Source organism: Argopecten irradians, chromosome 8 (genome assembly GCF_041381155.1).
Source record: "Argopecten irradians isolate NY chromosome 8, Ai_NY, whole genome shotgun sequence".
NCBI classification, from domain to species: Eukaryota; Metazoa; Mollusca; class Bivalvia; order Pectinida; family Pectinidae; genus Argopecten; species Argopecten irradians.
Window position 1 is genome coordinate 28,797,149 of NC_091141.1, and position 19,869 is coordinate 28,817,017.

Below are 19,869 nucleotides of genomic sequence, written 5' to 3' on the forward strand. Positions count from 1 at the left end.
TTACATTTTATATATTATCTTAAATTAAGTGTCGGCCGCCAAACAATATTTGGCGGCCGCCACTTAGTTGCCGCCAAATAAAACATTCTCGTTCTCATGAAAAATACTTCCCTAAGTTAGCCTCCGTAATTATCCGTGTGCCTACTGCGACCGGTTTACCTGAACTCTACTGCATGGGACACAAACTACTGTCAACGTTAGTAAGGAGAACAATTAACAATCACAAGAACTCAAAGCGAGTGACTACAGAAAATGCAATAAATATTTAAGTTTTAATCAACGGCCCATCTCAAAAAATCGTAAAAAACATAACTATTTTTAACATATTGATTGGTTCATTGGCTTGTGAATAAACTGGAAATCACCAGCAAAGTAGTTTGCTTTGTGGTAAACTATTTATAAAGATGACAGTTAAATAAAAATAGGTATGAATCGTTTTTAAATAATCGCAAAATCGGTATCAATCAACAGTGAAATGATGAATATGCATCCCGAAATAAACGCCGGCTTCGAGACAAGAGAATTAAGGAATGTGTAGGAATAGATCCTGTGACATACCAATCTTTAAATAGAAGTGAGTAAATGGCGTAATTATCGTTCCTTACTTCTAAATGTGCCATTGCTTTTCAGGCGACGGTATAGTTGTCAAACAGGTCTATATTAGTTAAGCCAGTTCTATGTGTATTTATATTGATTGAAAGAGGAACATTGGAAATTATGTTGCATTACTCATGTGCAGCACAAAGCGGACCGTTATATAAAAATAAAGTTCCTTATTAGCAGCTGAGATGGGACCCCTTCATATCATGACGAATTTTTTCAGCCTAAAAGAAATGTCCCAGACGGATAAATAATACAAACTATGGACACTGACGTTCTTTGACATTTTTTCTCGAAATTATCGATACCTGTCCATTTGACACTCTTAATTGTTAATTATCTAAAACTACATTTGGCTAATAACCTCCCCCGTAGAATGCATGATCAATTGAAACCAGGTTCAAGTGTCCTTGCCTTATCGGTTGTTATATTTGATAGTCCATATATTCCCAATTACACAGTTATTATTTTAGACAAAAAATCTACAGGTTTAGCAGACCTATCTGGATTCTTCCGACGTCTAGTTTTGTTTCGTGTTTGTGATTCAAGTTACTTCACCGACATTAACATTCATGACGAGCAACACACTAACGAAAAAACAATAAGAACAACAACAAAAAAAAAACAAATGTAATAAAAAAAAAAAAAACCCAGAACCGGGAAGTATGCTTATCTCACTGTATGATTTCACAGTGGCCAGGTGGTAAACGTGTTTTGACATTACCCCCTGTACTTTATATTGAACGTTTTACTTGTAGAACTTATAGGGTTATTAAATGAAATTTTAAATGTGGTAGACACCCAATGTAACAGACTGGGGCCTAATAATAGGGTCAATATGCAATTAGCTGATTAATGACACTTTTATTATCTATTTTTATCATCAATAATAATAATAAATTGATAAATTACAAGGAACAAACTGATTAGATTTATCAAATTTTAATCAAACTAAAGTTGAGTTCAGATTTCTTGAAAAATGCAAATTACTACAAACATGTATATCTAACGTTACATTAGGCCTACAAGCTTACAGTATGTCTACTGCAGTATCTAGCATTTGTAAAACCGATGACAAAGTTGTAATGTTCGGTAATGAGTTGAATGATACATTTAAGGTTACAATACTCAGCTAAATCAACACACACGCTATTCCTATGCCACGTGTGTGTTGGCTTCCATTGATGCGTCTTTAAACTTTGTTAATCGGAACACACGTCGTAAACTGTTGGGCGAGTTCACGTGAAACTCTAGAGTTAACTCGAGTTTCGTAATTTGAACTTTGAACTCTACCTGTGTCTAACCCAGCTCAGATTCAGGGTTCGGAGAGTTTCTCTCGGAGTAGGCCAGCACGTTTTCTTTACGACTCTCGAACTAGAGACGATAAATAGGAGTTTTACGTTACTCAATTCTCAACCCGCTAGTTTCACGTGAACTTGCCCGTAGTCACCATGCTGTGTCAAGAAATGATCCGACTGCCGTTACATGTTTTCGATTGGTGCGCTTTCAATATTGCATAGTTTATCTCCTATTGGCCCAGTTTGTCGATATTAGCCCAGTTTGTCGATATTTGCCCAGTTTGTTAATATTGGCCCGGTTTTGCTATGATATTGATAGGACAGTTTTCTCATATTGTTACCAATATGAAAGTAGTTGAATAATAATTATTTTGATGTATCTGTTTGTACACGGAAATATTTCCAATAAATGATATATTCCTGTTCAGAATCGAAACATGTAAGCATTTACTTAGCGTAACGCTACCTTAAACAAGAACGATATTAATCGGTACATTTTTAAGACATTTGATACAGTATACTTTGATTGCTCTATTACATGTTTATAATAAGGTTGTTTAAAATGCTAGTCGGAATATCAGTATTATAAATTCTAATACAATCGACAGCGGTATTTGGTCTTAACATTTATAGAGGAACAAGCTTTGATGCATACACCCTGTTGTCCACTATGCGTTCAATCACTTCCTGAATACTATATTATAAAGATTAAACACATATAGCAAACAGTTCATGTATATTATTGTACTAATGCTAGTTCATTGAATGTTATGAATATATCATAATACCAGTGCCAACGATACATGATAAGCTAAAAATCTCATTGCAATCATTATACGATATACAAAGTATCACCTACCACATATCTCAATCTGCCCATTTGGTCATTTACACACGAGTTGGTCACACGCACAAGTGCAATGAGCCTTTTACACATTTGCCTGTTGCACTCGTGGAAAAGTTATTTTGACGAAGGAGACCTGCACTGAGAGAAGAACAGGATGAACGAAGCCTGAACCATGGATAGAGCGGTATCCCATTTTCAGGCAGGAGATGTGCAAGATATAAAATTGGCACAGGTTGGTTGTGTTCTGGTAATTTTTGTTGCTCACGAAATCATTAACTTAAAGTATAACCACGTTAACATCAACAGTACAGTAACCACAGCTACAGTACATTATATATGCAAGAGGAGACCGTAGGCTTATCTCCCATCATCATCATCACACTACCCATAACAAATTAGCTATTAAAGTGGATGAATTTTAAATATTCTCCTATTTTGTGAGGTTTGTCAACAGAACATGTGATGTAAAATTGCAAACTTTGCTCACTTGAGTCTATTACTATTACAGTAACCTTGATTTTTTTCTTGCTATGCTGTGATGCATTCCTTTTAATTAATTAAATTTATTGTTCTTATGTTCACAGATTGATACAGATGTCACCTATTGCACAGCATCAGTATTAGCTTCCATGGAAAAGCAGAAATACAGAGTGTACATTTGTTTGTGCCAAGATAAACCAGCCCATGCCCACTGTCAGTGCGTCATGGGGTAAGCGTTTTGTTAAATGATGTATATTACAGCAAGTATATAGATCAAGTGGCATACGTTACACAAGAAGCAATTTCTCACTTACCTGTAGACTCATGGGTCATTGGTTAATGAAAGGAAACGGTCCCTGAATTCAATTGTCATAATATGTAGATATGTAAAGAACTCTCAAGAAAGGAAAATGATTTTAAAAAAGTGAACAATTAGTAGTTACATTTTTTTTCAACAAAAGATGAGTATTTTCCCCTTGTTTTACAGACTTGCACGGTGCTGTTGCCATGTTGGTGGACTTTTATTTGCGCTGAATGACTTCAGCAGGGAAGTGGCTATATAACAAAGCACTTTATCATGTACATCAAAATTGTCCAAAAGGAATGTGCCTAGGAAGCTAACTATGAAGCCATGTCCTTTAAGCGACCTCAAATTGAACAAGCCGACTCTGGAACCTCAAAAACCATCAAGGACAGTTCTCGAGTTTGATCCTCGGCATACATCTGACAAGATGTTGGATTATAATCACTATGCTGAGAAAATGAGGGAGCTGCGTTCCATTTTTCCAAACACAGGTGTGTATATACATATATATTTATAAAAGAATATAACACAGTTTAAATGTGCAAGCATTAATCAAGTTTATTGATCAACATAAAGCCAGCTTCATTTTGTTTACTTTAACACACATGTATTTATACAAAGACCAATTCTGCAGATATCAACATTAATTAAAATTGATTCAAAGTTTTATTTTTTTTAAATTCATTTGACAATTTAGACAATATGAAGTTAATTTCAATCTTCTGTGTATGTATATGATAAACTGAGTGTTTACAGGAAACTCTAAATGTATTGATACTGCAGGTATGACACACCTTGCTATCATACCAGATAGTGCCCCAGACTTTCTGGAGGAGGAAGAAGTGACTACCACAAAAAAAATGAAATGGAAGCCAGGCTTCAACAGCTTATATACACAGCTAATACATGTAAGCTCTATGTGTCTCAATTAAGTATGCTTAATGATGATTTAGCAGAAATATTAGGAGTATTCAGGAGTATGTAGAAAAAAATACTCAACAGCAAAGAGAGAGTGAACATTGTCTGGATCTCCACAAGGGAAGAATCACAAGTTCCCGCTTTGGAGATGTTATGGCATCAGGACCATCACCTAACAGCCTCATCAAGGAGTTGTTAAATGGGTCATCTTTGAACAAGTAATTATATTACATAAAATAATTTCCGAAATATATTTCTTTAAAATTTTGCTACCTAAGATTTTTGAGTAAAGTCAAGTGTTTTGTGTTTATTATCCAAGATATTCACCTGCATACAATGTATAAGCTTTTTGTGTATTAGAGCACCAGATACACATGTAAATCTTAAACAGTATACATGTACATATTACATCTTATGTAATATCTAATGTAATTAGAACTGCTGTTTTTCTATTATCTATGAAATAATTGAAATCTCACAATCTAATTCAAACTTGTGTAATGAAGAAAAATGGCATAATGTATGTTTTATTACTTTGCACTTTTTCACTTTTTATTAATAATGGATTTAAAATTATTTCAATTACAATCTACAGGTACAGTACATTACCACCATCTGTCCAATGGGGAATAGATATGGAGCAGAGAGCAAAGGTTGATTACATGGCAGTAATGGAATCATTTGGTACTCCCATACAGATAGAAGATACTAGCCTGTTTCTTCTCCAATCTGCTGCGTTTTTAGGAGCAAGTTGTGACGGCAAATTTATCGACCCCTCCATGCCAAGTGAATATCAAGAAGAAGTATTGGAGATTAAGTGTCCTTTCAGTATAAATGGACAAAAAATCTGTGAAATGGAGGTTCTTGATATTTTACAGAAATTTCCATCATTTTACATGAAAACAACTGAAGAAGGCCCAGAACTGGATAAGTCTCACAAATACTATGCACAAGTACAAGGAGAAATGGCAGCGACTGGATTGCCATGGTGTGACTTTGTAGTTTGGACCAGTGCAGGGAAAAACAACATCTGTTTTCAGAGGATTCAGTTTGATCCAGAATATGTTTTTAATATGCTTCCTAAGCTTCAAAACTTTCACTTTAAGTTATTATGTAAAATTAAAACTTCATGCATCAGTGTTATGTTCACTGCAATGTCATTTATTGACAGTTTTTATACTACTGTATAAATGTACATGAAAAGTAGTGCAGCTATTGTGACATTGATCACCCATTTCCTATAAATGAAAAAATGTTAAGGCGTAAATGAATGACTTTTTTGGAAGTTATATGTACATCAAAAGCTAGCATCCTGCGAAGGTTTCATGGTGTAAAATATGATAACATTGCATGATTTATTTGTCAATATAATCACTGTGACTGTATAAAAATCAGACAAAAAATATGTTCATCTTGCCATTCATGATTTTTTATATAAAATATTGACGCCTGATTTGATGTAAATCAATAAATCACTAGAAATCACATCATGTTTTTTACATGTAACAAATCAGACAGTTGTCTCCCTTCCTCTCAATGACATGGGGCTGACTATGTTTAAATGACTATCTTTTAATGGGGCGTAAAACACCAATGACCGAACTCAATGGCATATTTAGGATTCTACAATTTTATCTGCTGACAATATGAAAATGATTGATCTAATTGAAAGCAATGGCTCCATAACGTAAAAAAACCTATTACAGTTAATCCTTAAATAAGGCTATAATAACGGTATATAGTTATAGAAAGAGGGGAAAACAGTGCAAATAGTGAAATCAGGACCTGTCATATAGATTGGTGGCATGGTCGACTTACTATTTACCTTTGATAGATCCTGGCGAGTGACACGTTCATGTCTTCTTTCATCTACTGTCTCCTTTTTGTAACGGAATACTGATGGCGAGTAGTCAATGTAATCCCGTTCATCTGAGTGCCACCTGTGACATGATTTATGGAAATGTTCAATTTTAGTCAATTTGTTTTATAGACCGGCGCATATTATACTTGTAAGTATATATGGTGTATGTTCATGAATACACTAGTAGCTATAGCCTTAGGCATCTGTCTCAGGCTATGTTGACCAGACAGATCATGTTGACCAAGCAGATGTACAATGAATGTGTTGCCCTGTGATTATCTGATAGGCTTATCGTGATTTATAACCTAAGTTTAATTTATGTGTATCGTGATTGTAAATACTTTGGAATGTATTATCATTAAATGATCATTGATGTATTCCCTATAAATCTGAGATTGTCAAGGTATATGGGGACACTCTCTCAGTACTCTTACTGAGTGCTGGCTCACACTTAGCACAGGCGTCTGCTTCTGGTTTTGGAAAAACAAAATATCCTACACACATGTATAGTTAAGATAGTAGGGGTAGGATATTTCATTTTTGCAAAACAAGAAGCAGACGCCTGTGCACTTAGTGATTCGGAATAAAGTACTGAACATACAATTCTGCGTTTGACTTCTACAATACACATCAACTCAACATGACAGAGAATTAAAGAAAATGGTAATAAAGATTAACACACCCTGTGACAAAGTGCTCGGAACAGACGTACGAATTTACGGTTGGCTGCCAATTATTTCTGTTAATTGACTTGATCCACGATCTTCTCTTGTGTTTACCTGCTGGGAACTTAAAAAATGATATGTTTCTTTCTTTTGCTGTCTGGTTCGCGCAGTTTGTACAACCGAACACACTTTTTCACCATGTTGTTGACAACATTGCCACCCCTAGGTCTCTATGCGCATGCGCGGGTAACTGTCCCGCAGTTAAGCCGGAAGGGTCTATTTTTCACCTGGATATGATTAATATATCCATAAACGCTTTCCCATTTATACTTACATATTACTGTACTATTTACTGAACCATTAAATAAAAAAAAAAAAAAACACAAGATAGTTCAAATTCTATAAAACTTTGGTATACATTTAACATAACACCTCCGTGAAGAAAATTGTCTTCCTCCATCCACAACATTCCCTTTAAAAAGTGCTAGAAAGTAAGATTTCCATCGGTAAATGGAAAAATTGGTGCACACGCTAGGACCTTTATTGTAACCGCCGTAGTATTAAAAATGTTATTTTGTTTTTCATTTGGCATATCTGATTGAAAACAACTAAATTGCAGACATGTTCACATTATTATGTGAGCCTAGTGACCAGTCATCATGTACCTATATTGAAAAATAGATTTAGTAAGTAAATAATCCTTGATAAAATATAAAGCTATACCCTGTGGTTGGCTCCATGATGACTCACTGATTAAAATCTTTTCCCTTGACCGCCCAGCTGGGTCCATATACTATATATAGCTAGGGGCCAATATATCTAGATCTACTGATAAGAGGTCTAGATGAAGTAGCCAAATGCCAGCATCATACTGGTACATGTAACACACTGGAGCAGGACTTAATTAGTAACATTCACATAGGCAGCATAAATTACAAATTACCATGTTTGCTATATTGTAATTATTATAGAACTTAAATAATGTATGATTTGAAATATGTATTTATTTTATAGAAATGTATTACGAAAACTGCGGTTGATTGTTTTGGATTTAAGATATAATGTTTATCGAATCTTGCAAAAAGACTTAATTTCGCTACATCAAAATATTTGGAAACTACATTCTTTATATTTATACTTTACAAAGACATATTTTGCAGAATAATGTATCAAAATTAACTTCATCTCTGACACATAAGTTCATATTTGCTGGCCTCTCTTGCTATTGATATCGTTAAAGGAACATGAACCTAAATAAACCATGTCAATTTGAGTAAAATACATATTTAAGGCGTGTCAGATACCTCACTAAGTAATTAGGGATTTCCATTGCATTGAGGATGGAAATCCCTATTGTTATTGTTCTGTTTTTTCTTCTTATTCTTATTTTTCTTTTTTTTTCTTATTTCCACAAATCTTGTTAGCAGGATATCTCAGGAACGAAATAAGGTACGATGCTCAATTTTGGACACGTTATGAATGTACATAAGATCTTGAAATGTACGTTCGATTTTTTACAAAAATGTTCAAGGTCAAGGTCATAGACGTAAAAAACAATTTTTTGGAACGAAGTTTAAGCGCTCATAACTTCATTACCGTACGGTGTACATCGTTCACGTTTTGTTATTCAGATAGATCTTGACATTAAGGATGTACTCCTCTGAGAAGTCAAAACTTTCTTGTATTAAACTTTTTTTCTCATATAGATTTTTTGAAACAGGAGTTCATACCATGAAAGAAAATAGAAGAAAAAACATATGTCCGTGCGCTCATTTTGAGCTATTGTCACTCAAAGATTCCAAAATGACAAAATAGTGGATTTTATTGGAATTTTGCCGTTTTGACCTCATACACTAGAATTTAAAGCCATAATTCCCTAATGAAGTGTCTGATATGTATGGATGTTTGTAGAATTTATTTTCAAGTAGTCTTCATTAAAAATATACCAGATATGATTAATAAGAGTCATATTTTTTCTCAAAACAACAACATATGTTACCCCTACCCCTTAATTTTGAGCTCCAAAATGCACCATTTTCAGCCATTTTTGTCAAATTTAACTCTTTATAGAAAAAGTTCTGGTATTAAACTTTTGTCAATAGTTTGCATATCAATAGGGAAAGGGTTGTTCTTTCTAAATCAGGCAGAAAAATGGGGGGTCCGTGTGCTTACTTTTTTGCCCATTTAAATATTTGTTATTTTTCAATATTTTTGACTAAAAAATAAAAGTGCTCAAATTACCATTAAATGTAGAAATAAAGTGACAAAAGTGTTTCATTTCACACATTAATGTTTAATATTTTAAATAACTTGAACCCAGTGAAGATTTACAGCAAAAATTAACTCGATACAGCTGAAAATGCTGACACGGTGATGATTTAAGTAAAAACAATTTAAGTAAAAAATGGGAAAACGGTGGCTCTACTCAAAGCCAAAAAATACACAATTTCAAAATGGCCGCCAAATGGGCCATTTCTTAAAATCGCTGTGTAAAAAAATCTACTAAAAATAGAAATGTAATTTTTTGACAAAATTTGCTACAGACCACATGCTACAGATATTGATAAATCGTATTTGAAAATCTCATAACGTTTTTGATCTATGTTGCAACGAGACTTCAGCGGGACTGAAACCACAGAAGAATACATCCTTAAGCGTGCTTTTCCCATGCCATGTTATCAGAGATTATGTCAAGGTCAAGAGTTCGCTACGGGGTCAAACAAAGGTCAAAAACAAAATTCAACACAGAAAAGTTTTGAAAGTTGGATATGAAAGGGCATGCCCTCAGAAATATATAATGACAAGTTTTAAGGTCATGAAATCCAAAATGGCGGAGATATAGGCCTTTGAAAAAAGGCTATTTTGGCATTTTCCCGCCAAAAATGTTTAAGGTTTCAGCGCCTTTAATACTTAACACACATGCTTGATTTTTTGTATAGACATAGCATGGACGAATGTCTACAGAACTTATGCTGTTTTATTGACCTTGACATTCATTCAAGGTCACAGGGTTCAAAAAGCTTTAAATCTTTAAACGACATCTTCGTAATAAATAAGAGGTGTAGAGCGCTGAAATTTTGAGACGTTATGTACATGAGTTCTTAAAATGTACTTTCGATTTTGGAGGATAACGTTCAAGGTCAAGGTCACAGACGTAAAAAACTGCTTTTTTCGAACGAACTTTAAACGCTCATAATTTCATAACCGTACGCTACACAACATGTACGTTTCATTCTCCATGTAGATCACGATAATTCACGTTTTTTTCTCATTACATGTTATCAGAAATTATGTCAAGGTCACGAGTTCACTAGGGGGTCAAATGAGGTTAAAACAAAGGTCAAAAATGAACTTTACCATAGAAATGTTTCGAAGGGCGCATATGAAAGAGCATGTTCTCAGGCACATAAAATGACCAAATTCAAGGTCATATGATCCAAAATGGCGGAGATATAGGACATCAAAACTCGAAATTTTAGTTTATATTTGCCCCTGCCCGAGACGTTTCAGCGCCTTAATACCTGTATGTACGGTGTTGATTTTTCATACCGCTGTTGTATGAACTTTTGTCTTCAAAAGTTATGGGTTTTAAAGGGGTTATATAGAAAAAATGGCGGAAATATAGCTCTCCAAATATGGCAATTGGTTCCATTTCCTTATTTTTCAACGTAATTTGTGTGCTCGTAGCGCCTTCATAATTTAATGTAGGGTGTTGATTTTTTGTAAATGTAGACTTGAACATATTATCTGAATCGGGTTTCAATTTCAAAGACAAAGCACTGAAAATGGCGGAAATGTAGCCCTCCGAATATGGCGTTTCGTTCATTTTTTAAAGTAAATTTTACCGTTATTTATGAATTTTCAAAGAAAATTGTTTTGAATTAGATGTGAAAGAGCATGCTCTAAGACACATAAACTGACCAATTTCAAGGTCATATGATTCAAAATGGCGGAGATATAGGACATCAAAAATCGAAATTTTAGTTTATATTCGTCCCTGCGCGAGACGTTTCAGCGCCTTTAAACCTGTATGTACAGTCTTGATTTTTCGTACCTGTGTTGTATGAACTTTTGTTTTGAAAACAAATGAGTTGCAAGGGGTTATATAGAAAAATGGCGGAAATATAGCTCTCCAAATATGGCAATTTGTGTCATTTCCTTATTTTTGTCCCGTAATTTCTGAGCTCGTAGGTAGCACCTTTATCATTTATTGTAAGGTGTTGATTGTTTGTAAATATAGACATTGGCACATTCTCTGTACAGACTTTTAATTTCAAAGTCATGAATTTGAAAATGGCGGAAATATAGCTCTCTGAATATGGTATTTCGTTCACTTTTTAACGTAAATTTTACCGTAATTTTTGAAATTTCAAAGAGAAATGTTTTGAATAGGATGTGGAGGGCATGCTCTAAGACACATAAAATGACCAATTTCAAGGTCATAAGATTCAAAATGGCGGAGATATAGGACATCAAAAATCGAAATTTTAGTTTATATTTGTCCCTGCGCGAGACGTTTCAGCGCCTTTAAACCTGTATGTACAATGTTGATTTTTCATACCTATGTTGTATAAACTTTTGTCTTCAAAAGTTATGGATTTTAAAGGGGTTATATAGAAAAAATGGCGGAAATATAGCTCCTCAAATATGTCAATTTGTTCCATTTCCTTATTTTTTTACGTAATTTGTGAGCTCGTAGAGCCTTTATCATTTAATTTAGGGTGTTGATTTTATGTGAATGTAGACATTGGCATATTGCCTGTACAGGGTTATAATTTCAAAATCACGAATTAGAATATAGCGTTTCGTTCACTTTTTTAACGTAAATTTTACCGTAATTTAAGAAATTTCCAAGAGAAAGGCTTTGAATCGAATGTGAAAGGGCACGCTCTCAGACACATATATTGACCAATTTCAATGTCATATGATTCAAAATGGCGGAGGTATAGAACATCAATTGTCCTTTCAGCGATTTTGTACAGTAGTTGAGATTACATGATGTCACCAAAGGGAGATAATCCTCTAATACTAAAACTCGTACGAGTTATTCCGCATTGGTCCAAGATCTTTATAAGAAATGGAGAATTTTTGCACTTTAAAAAAACCTGAAATTCTAATGTGTTTACCTATTCATTATCAAAATTGATATTTTGAACCTAAATCTCAATCTGAATTTCCAAATTTATATCACGGTTATCAAGGAATAATTACCTGTCAGAAAACATTTTTAATTTTGAATTTCATAATAAGCCAGCCAATCAGCGGCCGGGTTAAAATTCTGTCCTGGGCTCAATCATATATACACACGGGCCGTTTCGAAGGTCTTTTTTTTCATTTAGTTTTGAACACTTTTCGGGATGTTTTAAGTTCTACATGTACATGTATATATGAACAATGTACACGTGTTTGCGTAAATACACGTACATGTGTAGCTACACCGCATACATGGGAGGCCGTCCTTACGTGACCCTAGCTGTTAATAGGACGTACATTTAAACAAACAAACAACAAAAGTAATGCACATACCCAATAACTGACAGGTTTAAAAACCTTTTATGTGTGTGGCAGAGCCGTCACCTGTGACACCGGATGTTCAAACACAACCGGTGCTATGTTTGGAAAATTCCCGGCCGTTTTGAGATCACAGAACCAAATAAATTCCCATAGAGGACCGTGTTAACGTTTGCTACGTATTCAGGTTAAATGAAGTTATCAAAATTCTTTACAAATTTTAAATTTACATGTATTGCCCGACCCACACATATATCCAATCAGCAGGCTCCGATATATTCATCTCTCTATGAAATCTTCTGCCCAAAGGGGGATTCCCCTAAATCTGTTTTTCGGTTGGACCAGACTACTTTCGTAAGAAACGCTTTCTGATTAATATTGAGTGAGATCGTCCGTTCGTTCAAGCAATCGTCTGTTCGCTAACATTACTTATATCATTACATAGGTAGAAATCCCGTGTTTTGATCGCGATCAAATCTAGTATATATTAGTTATTGTGCAAATGTGTAAAACTAAATAATTAGAATGGAAATTCCATCTTTCTGTATTTTGAACCGGCCCGGTCAAATTTTGTTGACTGAGTGTGATAAAAATAGTAGTGTTGGATTGTAGTGACCTCCCACAATGCACTGCACAAATTAAATGAATGTAAAGAAAATGGTGGGTCAAAAACGCGGATGAAGCGAACACAAACGAATTCCGAAAGAAAACAGAGTGAGCAAAGAGTCAGTAACCTGGGCGATTGGGAAAGTAGGCAAATATGAATGGATCGCTGAAAAGCCAGAGACGGGAGCATCTTCCCACTTTATACTTGCGTGATGTACATATGTTAAATGAGTCAAGTACATCCCTTCGCGGTGCCTCGTCGAATGAAAAGTCTCGTTTGACTTTTTGACTTACCGTTATTACGCTTAATACAAAATGTTTTATAACAAATTTTAACAAATATGACTTCAAATTCATTTGTCAACCATCATAAATAAGAATATAATCTTAACATGTTGAAAACAAATATTCCTTGTCATATCAGCAAGTTTATTGTTCATTATAGCCTCGTTTTCGGCCAGCATTCGTTTTGTGTTCCAAAAATAGAATATGACGGTCTATTTTTATCAGTTTTTGGGGTAGGTATTCCCCACGTTTTCCTGTCGTTTTATATAACCAATCGTTGTAATAAAATATTCAATAAACATATAAAACCATATCTAAGCATACAGAACAACTTATTTAAGGTTCATGTCCCTTTAACTGGAAATTACCTGGTACGTATTTCATAAGTAACAGTAATACTCAAAATAGGTAAATAATGTTTGTTTGGAGACCAATCTTAAATCTAATTTATACAGATCTATCTAAGTAATTCTTAGTCAATTTCCTGGTAAAATTATTTCTTGTTTTTAACTATACTGTATTTTATGAGTGCATTTCTTTTTTATCACATCTTACTATTCTGTGACCTATTTGATAAGTAATTAATTGCTGTATAGCATCTTACACTTGTTGTTTTCCTTTTCTAGTATTATGTGAAGAAGATATTTTGTGATTTATGCACTTTGACCTACAGATGTATTTTAGTTGTTATTTTACTAGGGGAATATCTTGAAATATTAAATGACCATTTAAGTATATTGCAGTAAAACAATTACTTGAAAAATTCTTGTAAAACCATAAGTAAAAATCTCTCTAGATAATAAGTAAACTATGTACCTGGTTTTTACTCAAATCTGTACTAAGTAACTTTTCCAGTAAATAGTTCACTTGTTGTAAGTAATTCAGACAACGTTAAGTAAATCTTAAGGAATCATCTAGTAATTGCAGGTAATGCTAAGTAAAACTTCAGTAATATATTTACTTGATACAAGTAATTTCTAATTACTAAGTAATATGTTTTCTGAATGTAGTATAGACACGATTGCTAATATGTTAAGTTCGACAATGAAATTAATGACATCATAATGGTGATTAATAGCATTGAAGTATTTCGTACCATACGGGTACATGAGTGCAACTGCCTCAAACATTCGCAGTTACTGTTGAAATTAATAGCAATGCCCAAATATGCTACAAAACAAATACCTGTGAAGATATTTGTTCAGATTTTGTCGAATGAAGTCAAAATCGATGATAATTTTAATGTATATGCAAATGTTTGTTGCAGTGGCGCGATTTCTACTATGAGTTCAACCTGGAACGAACATTAAAAAACTTAAATCACAATAATTATAAAACACAAACGTAATGAAGAAACTGATATTCAAACTCCTACTATTTGGATTCAATTCGGCACAAATTATATAAGTAATTCATAAAAACCAATACTGTTGTAGATTTTGTCAATGTGCTATTGAAGGGATGACTTTCGTTGTCTAATCAATAGTTCTGTCAGTTCAGATCTACGTTACATCCTGTATAGCTGATTATTTATTTTTTTAATTTATTGAACTTTGCCAGAAGCCGTGTTTTGTCCACCCGTCCGGCCTGGTCTGGGTTCTATTTCATATACGTTTTCATATCTGGCATGCTCGGTGTACCTAGGGGTCGCCTACCACAGTTAGGTCAATATTACCTGTATTTAACCTTTGACACCATTCTCAATAATGAGCATAGTCCTTTCAACAGCCAGGGTGAACATAACCAACACCGACCTTCTGAGATTACACTACAACTCTCTCACGAGGGCACCAAAGGAATTAAATAGTTCAGCAATTTTGGAATGATGTTCATATATACTGTAAAGGCCAATCTGTTGTGAATGTGTAATGGCAAGAATAATGAAGGAAATAGCATGGCTTTCGTCTAAGGAATCATCATATATATATATTGTAGTATCCTGTAAACTTTGATGTTTAAACTAAACATTTGTACCGCGTTATGATGACAGGGATATCGAGAATTTGAGGTATCTTACAACATTTTATTGGTACACTGTATAACTATGTACAATAAACAATACATGCAGAAAGACGGATTCTGGTTGTTTTATATAATCCATACATCCCTTGACGAAAGTTAAACAAAGGTAAAACTTATTGGCAATACAATAAAATCATATCAGTTTAACAGAATAAAATCGCCTCAAAAACATATTGAGAGTGTTAATATCGAGCACTTTTATTGTGTTGGAATTGGTAGATATCCCAGTAAAATGAATGGATATTCGTATTCAATCTATTCAGAACTGCAACATAAAAGTGTTCCTCTATGCTACAGACTCACTGGTGATTACCTAGAGGTTAACATCACAAATACATTATTATCAAACTCAATTGTTAAAAGTTTGTTTGTTTTCCCTTGTTTATGTAGAATCAACTGTTGTGTTGGAATACGTCTTGCATTCATTTCTAACGAAACATATATTAATTAGCCTTAACTTTATATGTGCCGCATTTTTATACTCACTAATCAAGATAAGCTTTCAATATAATATTCATCACCAAAAGTTACCAACATTTTGAAAATTACAGTACTTTCAATGCATTGGTTTTAATTTTACAAATACAAATAAGAGCAGAAAATGCTTTTTAGCAGTACTGCTAAAAATAATTATATGTACATCTATAGTGAAGCGAAACGAATACCTACTGTCAGACTATGAAGCCTAATTGTGGTCTACAATTTCATTTAACATTTTCCAGTTTTTTCATTGCGGTTTCGTATTGGCTTTGCACGGAAAATTCTGGTCTTTGCATGTATTGGCTCTTTTCACGGATAAACATTTAGCGAACCCGAGGACATCTGTCTCAATAACACGTGTGTAAAGTGGTTTTGTCTGCTTGAAAGGTGGAAGGTTTTTACTTGTTGATATAGACATCTGAACCAGTCGGCTTAGGCGATCTAATTTTCGCCGAGTGGTTAGAAACTGTACCATGCTATACCATGTTTTCTCGTGATATAGATTGTATCTATCGTTTCGTCATCCCATTCTTCACTGTGGCGAAACTTGAATTGTTTTTCAAAAAATTGTATTGACAACAAGATACAACACCCATCATAGGGAGTGACTTTTAAACAAACCTTAAACATTACTATTTAGTCAATATGATAATTTGTTTAATATATGATTTAATTACACTGCAATTACCATCGGTCGTATTACTCTGAGTCACATTTAAAATGAAGAGTTACACATTCATATACAAAACACATGGCGCCTAACGACAGGATGAATACGATTTGAATAATAATTGTTTGGAAATGTTAGCACGCAGATGCCATGATAATCAGTAATAAATATATATATGCTTTTAATTCTGCTCAGTTAAGGAGGTGTGTGAAGGATTATTCCAGTTTGTCTTCCTGCTTGGCGTCCGTGAATATATATATTTTTTTATTTTGAGTTTTTGCTGTATATGTATCACATGTCTGGATACTAGTTCAAAAGGTACATCACGTATTTAATATTACAGATATTACATGGAAACATATCAACGATTTGTAGGGGTTCCATTTTCAGGCATTTAGATATCCAGGACAGAGAGATATCTGTGTTACTTTTACGACGTCATTGTACCAGTAGAGAATCAATGCTTTGTATCAAGTGATGTATTCCAACGATTTACTGACGAGATGAATGAATTAACAAAGTCGATCTTTGATAGACATGGACCTGCAGCAAACCGTTCAAAGTATATGACGGGTGATAACATAAATGTCGAAATTGACAAAATGAATGGTTAATTATACCAAGCCCCCATGGATGACAAGATAAAACGTTGGAATTTGAAAAAGTATGTCATGACTGTTAGATGATTATTCTCTCACCCACGATCAGTGTTCATTTCCTGGTCTTCTGTAGTGCTTTCACAAATATATATCTAATGCGTTGAAAGAATTACTTGGTGTTACATATATCCTACCATCATACATTACGAGAACGGTTGTATCAATTCAGTTCTATGGACAAGCAGTCATATCGTTGTAGAATGATACTCAGACATCCTTTTGTCTCATGCTTTGTTTGGAGATTTCATTTAAAGCCTGGAGGTTGTTCAAACTATTTATATGAATATTGAAAAATATATTTCTATGAAAGTTCAATTCTATTTCAGCATGAATATTTTCCCGACTTTTTATATGCGAGTTTATGATTGCAATGCACGTGGATTCCTGAAAGTAAAATGTAAAAAGAAACCCTGTCACCACAAGCCTCAATATGGGCAGTTCCATGACAATCGACCCAGGTAGCGAATTAATATCAGATCGAATATCACAGAAGATACATCAATATGGACATCTATATCATGTTTGGGGTTACACCCTACTCCAGAACTCCTTAGAATATTATGTAATTCTCTGTGTATCGGTTAAATGTACATCAAATGACAAAAAAAATCCCCTTGCGTTGTGTTCCTCACGTTCCTGTTCCGAACTCGGAGACACCACCAGACGTGACTCAGCATTGGTTTACCATCAGGCCAGATAGAGCGTCGAAAATGGATAATCACAAACATTCCTTACGTCGTGTTCCTCACGGTCCCATTCCGAATTTGGAGACACTAGCAGACGTCACACAGCATTGGTTTACCATCAATATGGCAAAAATCAGATAGAGCATCGAAACTGGATAGTCAAAGGTATGTCGGATATTTTGAGCAAAGGTATGTCGGATATTTTGAGCATTGTCAGAAATAATGCAAATGAGCGATTTGAACGTATGCAGTTTTTAACATTTAATATTTTGTGTGTTTGGACGCAGTGGAGAGGTTGTTGGTTTCGACATATAGCTGAAAAGTCTGCTAGAGTACATAGTTTATGATATCTGATTGATCTATTTACCCTCTTATTGTATTTGATTGATCTATTTATCATCTTGTCTTAAGGCCCCAACATACTTGCGCTTTTAGTGCACCGTGGCGTATTTTAACAATGTATGAGGAAGTAAAGGTACGCTTTGATATAAGAACGTTATATTTAGTTGTGATACGCTGGATAAGATGTAATAATGTGGGTATTACTAGATACACTTATGTAGGTTTCACAATAGCGTCCTACGCTGTCCTACGCTTCGATACGCTCATTTTAGGAGTTAGGTTAGTGACATAGTTAAGACCTAGTCATACTTGCGATATTTACGTTCATTGCATTCTTGACAGTTGGCTTTCCCATACGTCCGAGAGCAAATGTTGAACGATTTTCAATACGCTGGCGGAAATCTATGCAGACCCATGAGTTCTTGGACTCAAAGATAAGGAACCGAAGTGTACATTAACGTAAAACAGTGTAGGGCAACCTAGATCAACGTCGAGTTCTGCGTGTCCCTGTGTGTCAAAGTGTATCTCAGTGTATTTCTACCACTAATCGAACTCCTAAAATAAGCGTATCAATGCGTAGTATCAGAACATACATTAGCGTATATCTAGTTAGGAATACCCACATCATTGCACCTTATTTAGCGTACTTTAACTTATCATACCGTATCACAGTGTACCAAGACGTACCTATAGAGACTATAGAATCAAACCTAAAATAGATTTCTTGAAATCCCCTTGTGGGCACAAGATTTCATAGAGAGGTGAATGTTTTGGAGGCTGCTGATTGGGTATTCAGGGCGCATCAGTTTCAAACGTTTAATATGTGGGTTTGGCAATAAATTCCGATGTTAAATTATTTCAAGTCTGTTTCTGACAGGGGGAGGTAATCAATATTGGAATTAAAAAAAAAAACTTGGTCAAATTTTGGTGCGGAATTCAGCATAAGATGGCACTCCCAATATTAAGGTTTAACATGATGGTAGATCTTATTTTTTTTATTCAGAGGTATGTGATATGAAACATCATTATATGACCTTCTTCAAAATTAGTTACGTGTGGCCAGGCTTGAAATCTCCATTTAACCTGTACAGTGGCAAACGTTAACATTGTCGTCTAGGGAAATCATTTGGTTCTGTAGTCTCTATAGGATGACAACCGGATATGACGTTTTCATCATTCATCGTCCCTGGACACCATTTTTCTGAACACAATCTGCATATTTTTGACTGGAATTCGAATGTTGATGGTATTTTGCATATACTTTATACATATTTGATAGTTATATTTAATACGGGGTCATTTCTGTCTCAATAACAACACTGTTATTTGGGGAATTCTGGTAAAAAAAGTCCACATTACACATATGTTGTTAAATAAAGCTAAGCAGATGTACCAATATCCTAGAAAGTGATTATACAGAAGATATTTTTGTAACGATTATGACACCGAGGCTTGGGACAATCTGACACAGGGGCTAGGGGCCCTTGCAGAGGGGGTGGTTTAAAGAAGTCTGCTGACTTAGAATAGGATGTGTATTTCAATGATATTTAGTAAACTTCTCTGAATCCGCGTGATACACTGTGCTTAGGAGTTATTCAAACCAAATATTAGGCTTTAGGCATTATCTCTTTCCCT